This window comes from Ptychodera flava, chromosome 11 (genome assembly GCF_041260155.1).
Source record: "Ptychodera flava strain L36383 chromosome 11, AS_Pfla_20210202, whole genome shotgun sequence".
Taxonomy (NCBI): Eukaryota; Metazoa; Hemichordata; class Enteropneusta; family Ptychoderidae; genus Ptychodera; species Ptychodera flava.
This window is the reverse complement of record NC_091938.1, coordinates 1,368,012-1,388,716: the sequence shown is the minus strand read 5'-3', so window position 1 is coordinate 1,388,716 and position 20,705 is coordinate 1,368,012. Positions and strand designations below refer to the sequence as shown.

The following is a 20,705-nucleotide window of genomic DNA, read 5'->3' as shown; positions in this document are numbered from 1 at the left end:
ACAATAAAAAGATGTTTATGCCAAATTTTTGTTACCATAATTTGTGTCTTATCTTATCATTTCAGGTGGAGTTCTTACTTTGTTCTCCTTCCCTGTGAAGACAAAAGAGAGAGTAGAATTTTTAATTGTAATTTATCTCGTCTTTATCATTGTTTATTGGCTTTCGATCTACTTGGCAGAGAGAGAGAGAGAGAGAGAGAGAGAGAGAGAGAGAGAGAGAGAGAGAGAGAAGAGAGACCAATATGACTGAAAACCTAACAAGGACACACTTCATCGGTTTACGAATAAAATCACCCATTTTAGAATATATCCCAAATCCTGATGATATATTCGAATATATTTTTGTTGCTCAATCAACTTAGTACACTGATAAATTCTGGTTTACATTAGTTTTACGTAGATTGTCCCCGAGCTACAAAGGTAACATTGCCTAGAACCAAAATTTACAGGTTAATACACGATTATTCACGTATTTTTTACGGTAACACAGAATGTTAGTCTCGCTAGGGACTTACTTCAATAAACAGCTTTTCCATCAAATCCTTCCTCCTTTTGAGCTCAAAATCTTCCTGTCGTTTTGCTTTCACCACCTCCATACGTTCCTTTCGTAAGGGTTTCCTCGCATCAATTCTATCGTGTTCCATCTGTTTGTACTCCTTCAGAGCTTCGTTTTCATCGTCGTCGTCTCCAAAGCGAACACGAACAGCAACCAAAACCTATGCACATATTGTGGTATATTTGTTACTATACGACGGCAGATATCTACAATAATGTGAGTTCATGCTTTTCTTTCCTTTCATGAAAAAAGGGTTGGGTCATGAAAAACTTAGTTCTATTGCATTATTTTTTAAACCCCTCCTTACTGAACACGTTTTGAATGGCATAGGGCTGTTGAAATGGTTATCAAGATATGAGGATGTGGCTGCCAGATGTTTTTTGATGTTTCCCGAGATCAAAAGTTAGAGGAAAGAAATCAAAGTTGTTCTGCTGAAATACCTGTAGTGGCTTCAATCTTATAATCCTATGGATTCTTACCTCGACATTGGTTGCGAACAACGTTAAAACATCTGCGAACCCTGAAAGAATAGCGACACACATAATAGTCAGGAGTAATATATCATACTTGTAGCCATGGAAACGGTGATTATACTTCTGCAGATTTTTTTTTGTGAAACAAAAAGCAACTTAGTTGGGTTCAGTAACAGCTCAAGATGCACAGCTGTGTTCTTGTACACGAAAGTCTAAGCTTTAAGTTCGATTTGTACATGTTATCAATGTTAACCAAGCTACCGCCAGTAAACATCATTTAGTTAACTCATAAATCAAATTTCGATCTTATTATAGTTTGGTTCCTCTACTTGCATCAGACACGATGGACCGTTGGGTGGATGTACATGGGCGATTACATCACATGTGTATGCAGGAGCATTAGGGTTGGTGAAGACTTAAAAGTTACACGTAGCGTACCAGAGGACATGATTTCCCATAATCGCCAAACGAGAGCCATTAAGAAAACCTTTCGATATACTGATAAGATAGAGGCTATAAATGAACAGTTCATAAACAAGATCGGTATTCGTAACTTCGCTGACTTTCTTCGGTTGAGCTAAAACTTTAAATGGTTTTCATTATTTTGTAAAAGTACCCGCATAAAGTAATCTAATAAGCACAGGGAAGCAGAGATTCGACTAACTCAAACATCCAGTATTCATATATGCGTCTCGTACATCCTTATTTTCCTAACGTTGTTTCATTATTTTCATTATTTCATGCGCTTTTGTCTTGAAGTTTGTCGACAAAGTAATGAGCTATAATTGTGTCCCTTGCTTGCCCCCAAATCTACCTAAAGTACTCTTGCCACTTGCTTTGGCAAATGAATCCGTACAAGTTCGCAACAATTTATCATTTACTCGGCACTTTAAATATATAAGCAAATACCAAGCCTAAAGAAGTATTTCAGCAATTAGAGAAATAACGGATGAGAAATCACTGAAAATTTAGAAATGCTAAAACTTAATCAGAATTCTAGAAGATTACTTTAATTCCACCAGCTGTGGTCGAACGATCGTTCAATTTAAATAACTATTACACCGCATTACGCATGGTTATAATAACATGTCATGGATGAAAGTAATTTTAAAAAGCCAATGGTCACGTGCCCTGGTCAAATAAATCCCGGTTCAATGCAATGTCTAGTGTAGACTGAACTCTCCCCTAGAGCGCCCTCGAGCGACAGATATTTCAGTCGATGACAGGTGCAGTCCGATCCCCTGACCCATTTCTACCGCTGGCTGCGCTGCTAACGAAATAGGGTCAGGAATGGGCTGATGCTGTTTCAGTCAGAATTTGATAGAGGCAGTTCGCGAGACACGGAGACGGGCCGTTATCATTTCATAATTTTGACAACACAGTCACCTGACAAGACGTGTAATCAGCGCATATGTATAGAAGCAAACTCGGAAATTAGAAGACGAAACATCGACGTAACATTGGAGTTCTTTGCACGGCTTCTCTTTAAAGGGACAAGTCGGCCATTTTCCATAAATTTTGTTTGATACGAGATGCTACTTATATTGTTTGACATGTTGAAAGATTCTGAATGAATAGGTGACCATGCATATGTTCAACCCCAATTTTAGACAAGGTAAATGAAACCAGCGCGAAAATGAATTAATGGTCATGACCATTAATTCATTTTCGCGAAGGTTTCAAGTATCGTGCCTAAATCAGGGGTCGAATATATGGAAGGTCACCAATTCATTCAGTATCTTTCAACATGTCAAGCATATAAGTAGTATCTCGTATCAAACAAAATTCATAAAAAATGCCGACTTTGTCCCTTTAAGTGACCTTGCTTGGTGACCATGGTGACCTTTGGCATGTACAGCAGTGACTTAAAAATAAATGAGTTTTCGTTTTTCATTCAATGTCGACATAGGATGCTTGGTTCGGGAAACTATTCAGGTAAAATGACTCCATGGGCATAAGAAATCTAAATTCAAAGGTAGCTCCAAGTTGAAAATAAATACAACGCAATCACCGCACTCGTACTATTGACCAGTGATAGCCATGCTTACAATAGCACATACCTGACCCTATTTTCGTTAATAGCGCAGCCAGCGGCTAGAAATGGGTCAGGGGACCAGACTATGTCTTGTGTAGAATGTGCCATAATTTTACAGTAATATCATTGCATACACAGATCTTCTCCGAAAGTTTCCCAAAGTATGATTGCTATTTAAAATTCTACACAATTCCTTTTGCGCCAGTTTCGCAATTTATGATAAATAAGCTTGAACACTTCAATCCTGTTTTTACCTAAACACTACACATTCCAACCCAAGCTAAGACCCATCGAAATGTAAGCATCGCTCTTGTCTCATCATGGAAAATACAATGACGTACCAAACTAAACGAAAATCCAGCAAAGAGATAACCGTAAGTCAGATCCTTTGTATTCATAGCAAATGTTCCTACCAGCCAAGTCAACGCCGTAACAGGCAACATCAACATTATGGCTCGAAGATCTTCCCTATGATCAAGAAAAAAGACAAATGGTATTCATTCTGTGTGCCTTGATAAGAAAAATAAAAAAATATACGAAAACTATACTATACTATACTAAAGTGGCAGCACGATGTAAACAAGTAGCGGTGAGGTCCTCCATCGTTTGCGGCGTTTTTCTCCGTCACTCAAATATTTTTACAAAGTACCGTAACAGAAATATTAATTTCTGCAACAATCTCAATAAGCGGAATAGAGCATTGAAAACATACCAGAATTTCTGCCACTCTTCGAATTCATAGTATCGTCGTTCGCTGTCGAATTGCCGCTTCGTAAGGACAAGCAGAACGATGCTAGTCTGAAATGTAAAAGATTTTTTTGTTTTTAAGTGGTATTAAAAACTCTCCATATTTCTATATCTGTATGGACTTATGAAGGTTGACAGTACATGCTCGGGACGCTTCGTGTAGCATGTAAGGTTGTGTTGTAATTAAAATTAAATTTAACATTTTAACGCAATGCGTAGTACATATTGCATGCTCGTTGAAAGACTGAACACTGTGCCTACTAAAATTGCAGTGGTTAGGGTGATGATATTGTTGATGCAATCCTAGAAACAAAGTCACACGAAGTCTTAGAGGACTAAAGTAACAAAAAAATACAGCCACAGAACATGATTGTGACAGTTAAATTACCGAACGGCTACAATTAATATTTTAGCGTTAGAGTAACGTTGAAAAAGTTAGAAACGATGTTCTTGTTGTACCAATTAAAGTCGTGATTCAACCAACCAACCTACCAATCAACCAACCAACCAACCAACCATCGTGCATCTATCCGAGGACAAACACGAAAAGAAACACAATCAACCGTACAGCAAGAACAAATTGATTTTACCAGATTCATAGCAGCCACTATTACTGCACAGGGCACCATAATAACCGGAACGAGCGGAAACCATGCACTGAAATATGACATAAATTATCATTTAATTTTTTCTCCTTTAGGAAGCGAAGTTCAAGAGAAAGAAAGTGAATTCCTGAGAAAATGAGAATCCCACTCGCCGATCACAACCCTGCTTAATGATTTCATAGACAGTGGATTTAACAAAAGATCTCTTTTGACAGGTTGAGCCTTACACCACTTACATCTAAAACATTGCAAGTGAAATATTGCCATCAGTTTGCTCTGAAGACAAAACAAAGACTAATTTTAGCTTGGATCCCAATCATGATACATGATGAGTAGCAAAAAACCAATGTTAATGTTAAAACTGTACAATGCCGGATAGGAATTTTAGCAAACGAAGCCAGCTAGGAAGAAATAATAGTAGATGGCAGGAGAAAATCAGTGAGGAATTTTCACAACCAATATGTTAATTAGCTATAACATTTCGAGAGCAATCTTCTGTCAGAGTTCTGTGCCTTAAAGTAGTGAGGTGGTTTACATGTAATAGCGTCAGTGGCATCATTCTCCGAATAACTCAAAATGCCATATTCATATGATATTCAATGCAGAAAGCATTGTAACAATCAGAAAGAGTGAACTCATATACCTGTGCCTGTCACGATAGATTTCGAATTTACACCACAGTGACAGCAACACAACGACCAGAGGTAGGATCCATCCATTCAACGTGTATACAAATCTGAAAATAAAACAGATATATGATTTCAATTTTAGTTCGGCAACTGATATATCAATAATAGCATCTTAAAGGTATTATAGCGTTATTTTTATGACATTTTCGTTTCTTTAAAGACATTCTCTGTTCTTTCGTTCACATATAAGGAATACGTTGTACTAGCCATAGCACACTAAACGGAGTCTGTCCAAAATGCGATGTTGTTTTTGTTTGTTGTTGTTGTTGTTGTTGTTGTTGTTGTTGTTGTTGTTGTTGTTGTTGTTGACTTTGTGAATGGTGGTCCAGACTGAACAAAAATTGTCAAAAAAATAGTAAATAGTACGCACGTATTGGATGTATTTAAGGTTTGAAGCGAGATATTTAGACATGATTTAGGGGTAGAAGTACAAATCATATTTTATAAACAAGTGAAAAATGTTGAAAATATCTAAAAGTTTACAAGTCAATAGAGATTTACGATCAACGCGTTCAAAGATGTGCAACGGTACTGGTCTGTCATGATGCATTGAGCTATTTGTTTAACAAGAAGTAATGGGTAGCAGAAACCTGTCATTGGTCGGTAGATAACCCTATATTTACATATACAAAATTAAAAAACACAGACAAACGGACTAAGTACAGAGACAAGAGAGTCACGAGGAATTCTTTCGAATGAATGGAATCAACAACAAATTTGACACTTACCTTCCTTTTTTGCTGGTATGAATAGAACGAGCCAGTCGTCTATAGGCCTCAGTGGATAGATTCAGGGTCCATGCTGTGGTGCTTAGAAAGGAGTACTGAATCACGGCCGTAGAAACACTTCTGACCTAATGAAGAAAAAGAGGTGTGAACGTGCTGAGATATTTGTGGATGGCAGTGAACAAGTTGTAAATTAATATGTGTATGTGTGTTGTCGTTTTCAAGTAAACTCTTGACCTGTGTTTCTTGCCAATATACATGACGTGTTTACCAATGGAAGTTGACACTATCGAAACCAGCTCGATTCGGAGCTACAAAGGACAATCTAGGTGTCGGGTAATAGTACGGAAACGTAATTAAGTACCTACCCAGCTGGCAGCTGTAAGTCCTCCTAGAAAAATGAAAAAAGGCATCGGTAGAAAGGCCATCGTATAATGTCTGATCACATAGTATTGTTCTGTGTCCAACCTGGTATAGGGAAAATTGAAATATATAGATTAACTATACATTATACTTATGTATAGAAGGCGAGAATGAGAAAAGAATATGCAAATCACGACGCATTATGCCGTATTTGAACAAAGTCTCGTCATGTTGGCATTATAAACTCAGGCAGATTGACTTACCTTGAGATAGTGATGATTACAAAGGTTATTAATATCAGTAAAAAAGAGAGACAGTTTGTGATTGTGATAATGACATCTCTCGCAGCTACCAGAAATGGCTGTGAATAAGAAAACAAACACAACGATATAAAGATGATACAACACTGTTGATTTAAAGGCTTCTTACATTTTAATATACGCTTGCAGATTTATTCTGCCTGTTTCACCGTCATTATTACATCTAACCACGTCTAAGTAATAGTAGGTGTCGGCTTGCAACAAATATTTCCTATTGATGGTATAAACGTAAAACTTCTCCCATGGGATGAAGATGGATGACATTGAACATTTTCACCTTTTACATTTACTTTTACTTGAAATTATATGTAAGATTTACCGAGAGAGAGAGAGAGAGAGAGAGAGAGAGAGAGAGAGAGAGAGAGACAGAGAGAGACAGACAGACTGACCTGTTTCCTGGTTCCGATTGTCATGACAACCGCTGCAACAGTTGGCTGAGGACACTTACAGGATATGTGGTCTTTACCAGACTGTGACTTGAGAAGCAAACATTCACTGGTTTTCCAAACTCTGTAAATGATAACACTGACAATTTTTCAAGTAGAATCGCAGACTTTCATTACTTTTAATATTATCAAAGTTTAGGAAACTTAAAAAGAGGGGTTCATCACAATCGAAAGCGTTTCTTTACTCTAATGGTGTATGAATCTGTCACACGTTGAATTCGTCTAATCTTATTAATGATCCGTCTGGAAGATGTCCGAATGCAATTTAATATACAGGCTTCAGACGCGAAGTGACGTCGAACAGATAGTAGCGCAAGTAACATGAATTATCCAAAAGCAAATATCCAAACAAACAAACAAAAAAAAACAAAGCGTGACATAGAAGATTGTCTACGTGAATAATGCCGTATGATCATTTCTTGTTTATCCCGATGTGACCCGTCAGCCAATGGAGCAATGGGGAGTATGTGGTAAATTATCTTGCTCAAGGACACAACACCATGCTAGAGTCTCGAAATGAACACCCTATCGTAGCAGATCCTGTACTAAGGCTGCATTCACAAACACCTCTGGAAGGGAGGGGGGTGGTCGGGAGATTTCAGAGGGACTTGAAAAAAATTACAAAAAAATGACGTTGCAAAGGGGGGAATTTGAAGGGGTGGGACTTGAAAATTTATTGAATATCAAATTTATTTTTAAAATACCTTCTGGCATTTTCATGTTCTGCCATGTCCATTTTTGTCGCGACCTTTGGGCGCAAGTTTTAGGGTATATTAAACAATTTATTGATGATCTAAGCAGCCACATTGAGGCAAAAGATTTAGGTTATCATGATTTCTACTTACCAAACCCTACTGTTGTACAAAACTGTCCTCTATAACAACTAAAAGTTTCAACTTAATCCTTCAATTACAATTTGGGAGATAATTTGATATCATTCTCCCATTGACAATACATTAGGTATAGGTCAGTGTCAAATGTTCATGTTGCCGTATGTACATTTTTATATTTGAGGACTTTGACAGAATACAAACTATTTAGAATAGTGCATAGTGTCATCAATAACAACTGGAAGCTTCAGGTCAAAGAAACCTTTGAATAACAATTTGGGAGCTGAAAACCTATGCGTTATTTGTGGTTTCCTCATAGCCTACAATGTATAGTGAATCAACATTTTCAGTGAAATTCCATAATCAAATTTCTTTCGCACACATGCATTAGTGTCCACCTTAATCTAATCAAGTACATTAATATCAATAATCAAGAGTACATAAATACACAGATTTACCTTTTTTGTATCTAAAAAATTCACTCATAGTTTCCTCATAGACTACAATGTATAGTGGATCAAAATTTTTGGCGAAATTCCAAAATCAATTTCTTGTACACATATGCACATTTAACCTCCCTCAATTATTCAGGGTCCATATATGCACAAATATTGCAGTTTTTAATTGGGAAAAAATATTCATAGTTATCTCATAGACTACAATGTATAGTGGATCAACATTTGCGGCGAAATTCCAACTCAAATTTCTTGTACACATGTGCACTTTTAAACACCCTATGCTAATCAAATACATTTATATCAGTTAACAAACGTCTACAGATGAATAGATATTGCTAGTTTGTATTGGAAAATGCGGGTCCATAGTTTTCTCACAGACTCCCATGTATAGTGAATCAACATTATCGATGAAATCCAAAATTAAATTTTTAGTACACACATTTAATTTTTTCCTGCCACTTCAAGTAAAGTACATTTACATGAATTATCACACACACATATAAATGTAGAGATATGGCTTGTTTTTATTGAAAAAATGACAATAGTTGGCCCAGTAGACTCCCGTGTATTCTGATTTGATATTTTTGGACGAAGCACTATATCGGCCACATTTTACTTTCCTTTGGAGGACTTCAATTATAGCAAGTCAGAAGGGGACTTAAACACAGTGCGGGTATGTTAGGGGCAATTTGAAAAAGTCTGAGAAATTTTTTGAAATCCCCCTTCAAGAGATGTTTGTGAACGCAGCCTAAAGCATATCTGGCATACCAGGCCATGATACCTCTCTATATATCATATGTACAGGAAGAATTGTTTCCTACAGTTGCCTGCTCTACACTATACAGCGTTGAGAAATTGTAATTGTACTTACCCTTGAGGTTTCTTGAACCGCATTGCCACGCACTTTGGATCATAACCAAGCTGAGGGAAAATGCGTTATCGATATCATTGTGCTACGTTGACACACTGGGCAAATGCTTGATACACAACAATATATACACATAAACTGATTCTGTACATGTGGTTAAGTATACACGTACGCATACTAATAAAATGCATAAGTACAGTGCACACTTGGTGTGCAAATATCTGCATTACGGCATAGATATACGCTACGCATATTAACGTATTGAAATATCCCATGTACAAAGACATATGTTACGTATACAATTAATATTGTGTTCCATATACGTCAATATACGTAAATATACTGAACGTATATCAATCATTTTGTCCACTGACACAGGGTTAGTCATAAAAGGATGTTGTAAGAAGTATATGTTTATCATCTCAAGTTGCATTTTGTCTGTCAGAGTACAGTAATCGAGCAAAGTGATCTTATCAACATGACAAGGAGATTACGTTTTGTAAATACATTGCTATCTCCTTAACAACGAGATGACGTTTCAAAAATGCCTTTTCCGTTTCCTTTAGATTACATTCACAACAAGTAGACATGTGGAAAGGAATATGAAATAAAGACAATAAAATGTCATCTCAGTTACACGAGGGACAAATGTCCGTGCTATCATACAACTCGTCAGATTTAGGCAGGCTGTGAGACGAAGGAGATGTATGTAACTAGCATAGACGAAAATGAATTAAATACAGAAATGCCTATAGACAGCTCGACAATACCATATACAGAAAACTGCATATCTATGTTTATGTCATTGATAGACAAAAAAAGGTTTCTATCTTCAAAAGTTCTTCCCCGTCATTGAAAAGGGCACTTTTCGAACTTTGAATAAGCTGTCGATAAAAAGTTTTATAATACCCTAGATTCTTCCAGACTTTGTATAGTTTCACTTGATTTATCCGCAAATAAAATGTGTCGTGTCCTTGTGAAAATGAATCCTTGAAACGTTGAGTATGGACATGGACATCAATTATAAAGTGTGACATACCTCCTTGTGGGGGAATTTAAGAATTACTGGCTCTGGATTTCGATAGACGCTGTTTCCACTGTACATCTTCACAGCTACAACAGGACTATTAACCTTATGTATTTTCTTAGTGGCAGTGATTGACTTCACCATCTCAGTACTCGACGACCTGCAAGGTGGAGATAAGATTGAGGATAATTGGCGCCGCTATATGGTTTGCTGTGCTTCTGCATGGAACAATAATTACCCTGAAGAATATTTCGCTTTGTTGATATCAGACATATTACTCTCTCGAATGTTTATTTTCCATACTTATTCATTATTTAGATGGGTGATTTTTATAGTAGAGTCCATACGTAATACTGAGTTGGACGACTGGTAATTTAACGTGTTTTACGCGCCTCGAAAATGAAAGACTTAAAGTTTTGCTATAACTTCATTTTAATCATTCTCTTTCAAAATAAAAAATGAAAATCGGGGCTGAACATGCTACCTTTGGTACTAGAGAAACAAATTACCTAATATTTACGGATATATGAAATTCAAAATCGCAACTACCAATGTGTTATGTCTAAAGAGAAGTATAATTCCCGTTTGTTTTACAAAATTTAGCCGATGAAAACTTTATTTACTCCATAAACTTTAAAATGAGCCCCTACAAGAAGTCGGCCAAAAGAATATTGTAAAAGTTCGAGAGTCCGACATCTGTCCCTGAGGTGAATTCTGTCTGATGAATTAAGCACTTAAACAGACTTTGTACAGCTTGTTTCCATTGCCATTAACAATACTGATTTTCTGAATATAGTCTGTACAGAAAGTCGGAAAATAAGCCATCATTTTGAATTGACAAAATGGGTCGAAGTATTAACATTTTCTCATTATGCCCACGCACAAACACCTCTATACACTTGGCTAACATCATTTTCTTTCGCTACGTAGGTTAACCTCGAAGGATTCACAGTCTAGAGGCATACACTTTTGGATACCATTTACATCATTCCGAAGACTATAGTGTGTATGTATGATATTCTCACTGTTCGTTGTTTCTGTAGACTTACCGTTTCTTCTTAACAGGGAGGATATCACCGAGGTTGTGATAAACATATGCAATGATCATTGAAACATCTGAAAAGGGAGAATACACACATTACAATTAATTGACTCGTTGTGAACAGAGAGCTTCTACCTTGTGAGGTGTGCTCGTCATCTGTTTGAGAGGCGATGGCGTACCATCGTTTGTATATTCATGTAGTTTGGATGCAAACCACCGATGTGAACAATTGCATGATCATTACATCCGCGCTAATATTTGCGTTAAAGCATAGTATCTTGTGGTTAACTGTTAAAAGTGAATATATTTGAGCATAGTTTCAGGAATTATCAAAATTCTATAATTCTATAAAATATAATTTAAGACGACTATCATGATGTTTTTGTCGACTCTTAGAATTTTGAGAGATGTAAAACTTTCATAAATTACCTTACTACATTTTTGAGCAACAATAATCGTGATGCAATTACTTTTAGTTTCAACGATCAGGAACTAAAACGTTTTCAAAGGCACACGTCCACATCAGGACAAATGAATAATAAATAGAACGAAAATAAGGAGAAAGTAATAAATGAGGGTGCCAACGTAAACATTGATGAAGACAAATATGATGGTGTAGTGGTGAATGTGATAATTGTGACGACGACGATGATGATGCTGATGATGAATGAGAAAGATTAGAAGGAGAGAGGATGGATATCAAACAACGAAAGTTGAAAAATTGTTGTAAGATTATTTATTTAAGTTTGTATTTTTCGAAAGTTCCGGCTGTTTTTCACAGGTGGTTTAAGAGAAGACGATAAAAACAGTCATACAAATTACAAAGAGGAGTCGTTGGAACTGCGCCAGCGCGATTTCCTTGTTTACTAACAATCTAGATACAGCATCACAAAATACCTGTAACATTTAATATAACGATGCACACTACGGCAAACATGTTCTAACTTTCATTACTCACCAACGTACCTTGGATACAATGTTTACATTGATAGTATCGGTCCCATACGACCTTTGAGCGCAGTTCTTACGACACCTCTCTTCAATTAGCGATAAAATGAACTATGTACTGTACTCACCCGATCTACCGCTGAGAATATCTTGATTGATTTTTAATTCACTATTTAGCACATCCTTTGATTTACTACTTCTCTTGCGTCGGTTCAACCCTTTAAATGTTAAATTCTGCATTTTCACATCCATTACGTCAGGTTTAATGCCTGATACTCTGCAAAGGACAATAAATCGGCTTAAGCTGTGTCAATAAGTAATAAAGGCATAATTCAATGCCATTTGTTTCAATAAATACAAGACAGCATCTTGTGTAACGATTAATTAAGGATCGAGAAACTTGAAAAGAAAAAAGATGTTTGCAATATTTTTTTACATCTGTCCATTCGTCTTTCTCAATGCTTATATTTAAGTAAACACAGCTTTATCAGCTGTGACACTATTAGCATGTCATGGTGATATGATATTGAGCACTGCTGCTTCCCTGAAGATTGGTGATTTCCGTTCAAAATGATCTAGTAAAAATATTACAAAGTTCCAGTGACGGAGACATTTAAAAATTTACCTATGTTTTCATAATTGAGATACACGCCCGTATCTTGTGTCTGCAAGTGTTTGTTTATATCGTCAGAATATTTTTGAAGAGCCTCGAACACCCTGATTGCCCCCTTTTCTGGTCCAAGTGCCTGTATGAAACAATAAAACAATAAAATTAGTTTGTTTTATTTTAATAAAGTACGAAACGCTGACCAAATGAATTCAGAAATATCTGGCGAACCACAACAAAGAATGAGCAGATTGAGTGCTTAAACCATGGCTATCAGTGGTACAGCAACTTCACTATGAAATACAATCCTCCAATATTTACTGCACATTTTGCAATGTCAAATACACACTGAAAGAATTGGATTTGTATGCGAAAACATGGAAGAAATAGATAGGTGTGTATGGATGATGAAGTATGTGTGTACAACAGCACGTATGTATGCTGTGTTTATATTTCACAGAGTGTCACAACTCACCGCATGAATAGCTCGCCAATGACTTTCTTTATCAACGGCCAAAAGATTATTTGCGACTTTCACAAACTCCTGGTTAAAGAAGGTGAAAGTAAATGAATTACGATGTTACAATATGCTTAATGACATCCAATTGTAATATGGAATAAACCAAAGTACTGGTTATCTTTAACCGTTCACTTAACGTCAAAACAACGATACATCCTGTATTAATACGGAACAAACTTAATTATATTGCCATGCCCTGCCTGTCGCATTTTGATTGGTCGAGCTGAACCACGTGACTGGCCACAAATACACAGTAATGGTCAGTTTGCATGCCCATGAATATGAATAATAAGATTAACAACTCAAAGTATCGTAACTTTACAGCTCAAACGTAAATCATAATCAATCACAAAATCAAATGGAGCACTTGTGGGCCAAGTTGAGATACACTTTTTTCTGAAAATATCTCCGGATTTGCCAATTTTTTACAGCGCGCATGGCATTGCGCTCAGTTCTGGGGCCCACTTGTTGTTCGCTCTGGAAATGTTCGCAAAATTTGACGGTTTCCTTCGGTTCGTTGATAATATAATGGAAATAACAGACTCCGCTCTGACCATTAACGTTTATTTATGGACGCGGGCTCGAGCAAAGCCAAATTAACGGGCTCGGCAAGCCTCGCCCGTTAATTTTTTGCTTTCCTCTCACCCTTGCCCATAAATAAACGTTAATGGTCAGCGCGTCGCCCGTTATTTCTATAGTGTGTGTTATGATAAACCGTCGACGTCAAAACAAAAATATAGGTACTGGACAGAGGTCTAAGAATCTGAACTTCGCCAATTACGATTGTCACTGAGCAGCTTGCAGCTTTAAGTATTTGTTACTCATAGTATACCATAGACAGTGGACGGGAACGCAAAGAGAAGGGGGCTGGAAGTTTTTGACTCACTTCGATATATTCGTGTTTGGATACAGACGAGCCATCCATTGCCAACGCATTGTTTTTCTCCATTGTGAGTAGAACATCACCAGCAACCAGCAAGTCACCGCTAACCGTTACGTTCGATGTAATCTTTTCTACTGCGCCCATCAGTTCCTTGGCTTGAGAATAAGATTTAACACTCTTGCTCTGTTGGATGAGAATAGCGTGACTTTTTAATGCTAATATTAGTATTCAGTTACAACAAAGTGTGTTGTGACGACATTTATCAGTAATTTAAGTGCCGTCGAATTCCCTTATCAAACCAACTTTTATGAGTGATTTGCAACAAAAGATATCTAGCTCTCATTATCATTTTAGTAAAGTAATTGAGAACGAAAGTTTACCTTCTGTAGAAGCCTTCCTAAAGCAATCGTCTGACAATAAATTAATTCCGCATCCATCCATTCACCAAACTTATCACATTTTCGGCGGGAAAGTCCTAGTTAGGGAATGATGTAATAAACAAGGAACAATTTTTGTCATTGTTGCATTTACATTCAAAAACAGCAATTCTACTACACTAGCATCATTCATGTTATCACATCATAGCTGATCCCATTATAGTTGATCAACAATATTTGGTCATAAATACGAATTCTAAAGATTTTTGACGTGTTGTATGTATGGTGGATCAATAGAAGTTAGAAAGCCAAAGTATCTTAGTTGTAAACTTGCGGACTGCTGCAATCACTATTGCGACCACAATGGCAAAGTGAAGCTAAATGGAAAAATGAAGTATTTCACCTTAAGGTAATATGCACCTCAAAAGTGAAAGACTTAAACTTTTGCTCAAACTTTCCTCAGTGAAACTTTCAACCATTCTCTTGCCAAAGCAAGAATAAAAATCAGGGGTCACCGTGCAAACGTTGGTACTAGAGAGACAAATATCTTGCGATTTCTCGATATTTGAAATTCAAAATGGCCGCCATCCCTGTGTTAACTCTATGGGAAAATAGTAAAATTTTGATTTTCGACAAACTAAGACGGTGAAAACTTTTCTTACACCAAGAGCTTCAAAATGAGCCCCCACAAGTGGTAGGTCAGAATAAAATTGATAAAATTTGAAGGCCCGAATTTCTGTCCCCGAGGTGCGTTCTACCTTAAAGCCCCCACTCAATTATCAGATTTATCTAATATAAATATTATTTCCTTGATAAAATATTCAATGGAAAACAAAAGAATGACAAACTGTCAATGGGCTGTTGATACATTCGCTAATGCGAGAACCAGGGATTGAGAAGGGCGCCTTTAAGGTAGAATGCGTATAGGTGATAACTACATGTATTCCGGCTGTCAATACTTTTCTTGTCTCCAAATTTTGGGGGTTCAATTTAAAACATGGCGTAGAAAGAAAAATTACCGTTTTCGTTTTTCGAAAATCGAACATTATATTTTCTCCCGAAAATTTAACTCAGCAATGTCGGCAATTTTGAATTACAAACGTCGGTACATGTTGGAACACATGGAACTGGGCCCTAAATTGAGAGAAGTTGATCTTCATAATATTCAAAATTTCTCAAAAGTTTTAGGTGCCGTATAGCTGAATGCTGCAATATTACACACTACTCGTAAAAAAGTACATAACTTAACATGAAAAGCAGATGAGCTGACATTTGCAGATTAAACTGACATTACTTCACCATCTAATTATCCCAAATTAATTCCAATCGTGTTTTAGGTAGGTTGTTTCCCAGTACCAACATTTACACGGCCGTAAGGGCTAGGGTACAGCTTAGATACTTAGTTGCGTCAAAAGGTATGACAAACAGTCTATGTTCGCTGCAATCGTTTGTACAAGCTACTGTATTTACTACTGTATGGAGAGACATACACACCTTGTTTGCCGCTTGGACAACGTTGCCAGTCTGTGGAAAAACCAGCCATCGTTTCGGGCCAAAGAACGCCTAGCTGATCAGTTTGCTGCGGACATTTTCTCTGCGAACCTCCTGCCAAAATAAATATTTGCACTTAAAATTTATCATGTGACTGATTACACATCTTTTTCGATCTTTATTCCGTGATAAAGTCATCTGTATCCTCTAGACATCAGGTAAATTCGATATTCAAGTTTTGAGAATATGGTAAAAATTAGCTTGGAAGGTAGAACAGATCCTCTTGTATCCAAATATGACCTGTCTGTTTCTCGGATGATGAGTGACAGCATACCAAATTTTGACTCACAAAAGTAATTTTGTGAATTCAACAAATAACAATGAATTTGTCGCTTTTGGTCAATCTTGACGGGTGCGGCTAGCTGGCAGGGTACGCTTACCCATTCCGGACACCTGGTACCACCACTATTTCGTGGTTCAAGATGGCCCCATTGCCTTTGTCATCATCTATATGTTCCTTGGACCTGGTAAATTTCATAGTTTACCTTGAATGATAACGATTATTGGACCTGATTTGATGTCTATTGACACGGGTTGAACTGAGATGCCTGTGCTGTCATGGGTTGTCCCATTATATTCGAACGCCAAGACAGCAACGAAAGCTTAAGAAAGCCCTGAAACATTTAAATTGACGGATGAGATGGGCAGGGTAAAACAAAGCTGATGAGGTGTGTAATAATAGCTCTAGGCCAATTGAAAACTTAACTTCATACTCAGTGTCTGACCTTTCGGCACAATGCCTTGGCGTTCGGCTTTGACACTTAACAGTTAGTTCTGTCTTCATAAGCACAAAGCAAGAACCATCGAATTCAGGCTTTATCCCATACATAACAGTAGCAAAAATGACCCATGTAGGACTTGAACCCACGTACCCCGAATTCAGTTCGGATTCGAATACAAATCAGTCCTACATGGGTCATTTTTTCAAGCCCCAAAAATTTGCTGTGCAGAGACACTCAGATGTAGCTGTGTGATTTTCAATTTAGTTTCTACTATAAATTTCCACGCTACAAAACACTGGGGAACCTGTCATATTTCAATATCACGTTTCTAGTTACATATTTGCGGTTCCTTAAGGTAGCGGTAAAGGCTAGAGCGTCAGTTATAAACTTCAATAAAACTATTAAAACATGAAAGAAGTCAACATTCTCTGTGGAATAAAAAAAACTAGACATTTGGGGTCATAAGCATTGCAGAGTTATAGCCCATTGAAACTTCTGAAAAACTGACCAAATAAGAGGAAGTTGGGGAGTCCTTAGTGTATTAACTATGGTAGAGGTCCCCTAGCTTTTAAAAAATGTTTGAAAAGGGAAAGTCATTTTTTACTGTTTTTTAGGAAAGTTTGACAAGGCAGTGCTTGCATTCAGAATGTGTGACTGCTATTATAAATGCATTTTTAGATTCTTTGAGTGTCAAAGAGGTGTCAAAAGTGAGATTAACCAAAAAGACTGCTCTTTGACTTCAAAAGAGGGGTGCAAATATGGCTTGTTTTCAACAATTTTGACAGAATAACAGTTTTCCTACATAATTTTATACCAATTAAATCCAACCTTTGAAATGAGATATGGACATGGAATTTTTACAGCCTATTAACAAGGTTACAGATAAGATTTGTACGGCACAATTTTCCTGTATTTGAAGTACTTTTTGAAAAATCACATTTTGAAATTTGAAAGACTTTTTAATAATTTTTTTATATGTAAACCACTGTAAAATCATAAAAACAAATCCTGCCGTACAAATCTTACAATTAATAGTGTCAACATATTTATAACTAATTTGGTAATATTAATTTATTATTAAATTCAAAGATATTAAAAAATATGAAAAATTAAAATTTAATATTGATTGGTGTCATATTTCAAAATCATGGTTACAAATATACAATTTTTATATTCTTCGGAGAAAGTATTAACTAAGGGGGTTATCCTGAAAATTTGAACTAAATATCTTGATTCTAACACTTGAAACTTGACATTAACTCTGAGAAAAGAATTGGTGCAAAAATAGCCTTTACCGCTACCTTAAAACAACTCTTTCGAGAGAATAACCAGTGTAAATCTGAGGTCTCATTCGGGGAAGAAAAAGGGCCAACAGGACGGCGCACGTCAAACCAACTCAACTGATCCGTTAGCTCAGTTGGTAGAGCATCCGAACTGAATTCGGGGTACGTGGGTTCAAGTCCTACATGGGTCATTTTTTCAAGCCCCAAAAAATTGCTGTGCAGAGACACTCAGATGTAGTTATGTGTTTTTCAATTTAGTTTCTACTCTCTCTCTCTCTCTCTCTCTCTCTCTCTCTCTCTCTCTCTCTCTCTATAAGTATAGGTTATCGCACGAGTAACGGTGCGTTTACGGTTGTTATCACAACTCTTTGGGTTATCAGTTTGTAAAAGTCACGAGGCCGCAGGCCGAGTGACTTTTACAAACTGATGACCAAAAGTGTTGTGATAACAACCGTAAACGCACCGTTACGAGTTGTGATAACCGACTTATACCAGATAAACACACAAATTTGGCCAGAATTGCGATGGTTGCCTTTGCCATCATTTCGAATGTCACTTGAATGACGACCGTTCATTTACATGTGAATTAGAACCAAGTACTAAAAAGAGCATCTGTGAGGAAGGAAACTGTTTTCTGATTGGCTCTTTTATAAAGGCTCCCTTCTTTTTTTCTTTTTTAAATCGTCTCTTGCAAGCGCAGGTGGTGCTGAATGGGCTATTATTTTCTGATTGGCTTATTTTAGTTTCATACGCTTAGAGATTAATTCGATTGGCTGAAATCAATTAATTGTTCATGACGCTCTCACCACGTGCACTGCCCTCGCTAAAGTTCTCAGTTTCTGTTTGGCTCCTGGAGAGCAGACATGGACGCTGCTCAATATTCTGATATTTTCGACTATGACAGCGATATTGAACGTTTTGTGTCACAATATGATAAAGCAGATACCAACGAGGAAATAGCGGAGGAGGAAGCATTAACCCTGACCAAAACACAAGAGCAATCACGTTTTGCAGTTTTAGTCGGCGCGGAAAATGTCGCTAAAATTCAACGTTTATGTGTGCCACAGAACATGAGGAGAATGATTACTTGGGGTGTTAGTTACAGTCTGCTATACCTGCGGATGAGGAATGAACGTATCAGTAAATCAGGCTGTGGAAGTAGTGAAGTATTTACATTTGTGCCTGCATTATCGTATGATATCGAAGCGAGGGAACTCAATTCTGGCTTGTGTCGTTTCGTGGTTGAAATTCGTCGAGCGGATGGGACTGAATATCCATCGCAAAGTTTGAGAGCTTTGTGTCGTAGCATCCTGCGGTATTTGAGTGTAGAATGTGGTCGGCGAGACCTGAATTTTATGAACACCAATACGCACATTTTTCAGGATTTCCGCCATACAATTGCCCGAATTCTGAAAAACATTGATAGACGTGGTATCGGGGTCGACAAAAACAAGCACCGCCGTATACATGAGATGGAGAATGTAAGTTATGAGAGAAAGTTTCCCCAGTCAACTCTGCCAAGTTGCGCTGTGTATTTCTACGTGTCTAAAGGAATCTGCAGGTTGTATTCTGATTCGCATTGAACATGGTCCCAAAAAGATGCATATCCATTTTTAGACAGTGTTTGTCAGTTACATACCTTTCAAAATTTACATGCCTTTTGTGTTCATTGTATATTGCTCGAAAAAGATGAATATCCATTTTTACACAGTGTCTGTCAATTATATGCCTTTCAAAAATTATGTGGCTTTTTGTGTTCATTGTATATGCGTATGAATGGTTGGAATTCTGAATTTTCAGGTGGTTTCTACTTGTATGCAGATTTTGTTATCAGCCACCTTTTCTTTCATATGTTGATAAGTTATCACCACTCTTTTTTTGATATGTTAATTATGTCTATTCATAAAAGTGTAGTGATATCTTATCAACAAATGAAAAAGTGTGGCCGATAATATAATCTGCATAAATACAATAGAAAACGTGTGAGTTTATGAGAATAAATGCACTGCAAGAACAATAGGTCACATGACCTAGAGTGGTATAAATATATATATATACATATATATAATACAAGTTTCATTGAGGTAAATCAGAACCAAAACGACCGAAGGTTGATGATCGATAGACCTTATACTTGTTATTTGCGATTTGATTTCTAGGGGCCTTAGTTAGTGACCACTACCTATCTGACTTACAGATTGATATATGGCGGGTGCCACATGTGGGGCAGGATGCACTTACTATTTTCGAAACACCTGACATCACTTCTTGGTCTTCTGGCCAGAGGTCCATATATCTTTCTTTCATGAATATGACGTTGTTTGTGTACCGTCTATTTACTGTCTGTTCTGTGCTGTTTTGTGTCTATGTTTACAACTATTGTCTCACAAATTTTGACCTAGTGTTATTGGATTATGGGTTGGTATGATTGCGATTATTATTCTAGACATTTATTATGTCTACAAGAAAATGTTTGTTTCATTTTGCAAAGTATTTAGTTTCAACTCGTCAAAACATTAAATATTGTAGTAATAATAAACCGATCTCATCGAGCCATGGTAAATGCTTACCAAGAATGGAAATTATTACCTTTGGTAGTAGATACACCACCGATTTCATCATCGCTTGAA

At 36.9% G+C, this 20,705-nt stretch overlaps 1 long non-coding RNA gene across 1 annotated transcript; it reads right to left on the bottom strand.

Moving 5' to 3' along the window:
- Positions 1 to 6,918: 6,918 nt before the first annotated feature.
- LOC139144594 (uncharacterized) lies at positions 6,919 to 10,291 on the bottom strand. The gene is made up of 3 exons (XR_011554819.1): positions 10,155 to 10,291; positions 9,119 to 9,168; positions 6,919 to 7,023 (listed from the first exon to the last, which is right to left on the bottom strand). It is a non-coding gene; the product is annotated as an uncharacterized lncRNA (long non-coding RNA).
- Between the last annotated feature and the right edge of the window lie 10,414 nt (positions 10,292 to 20,705).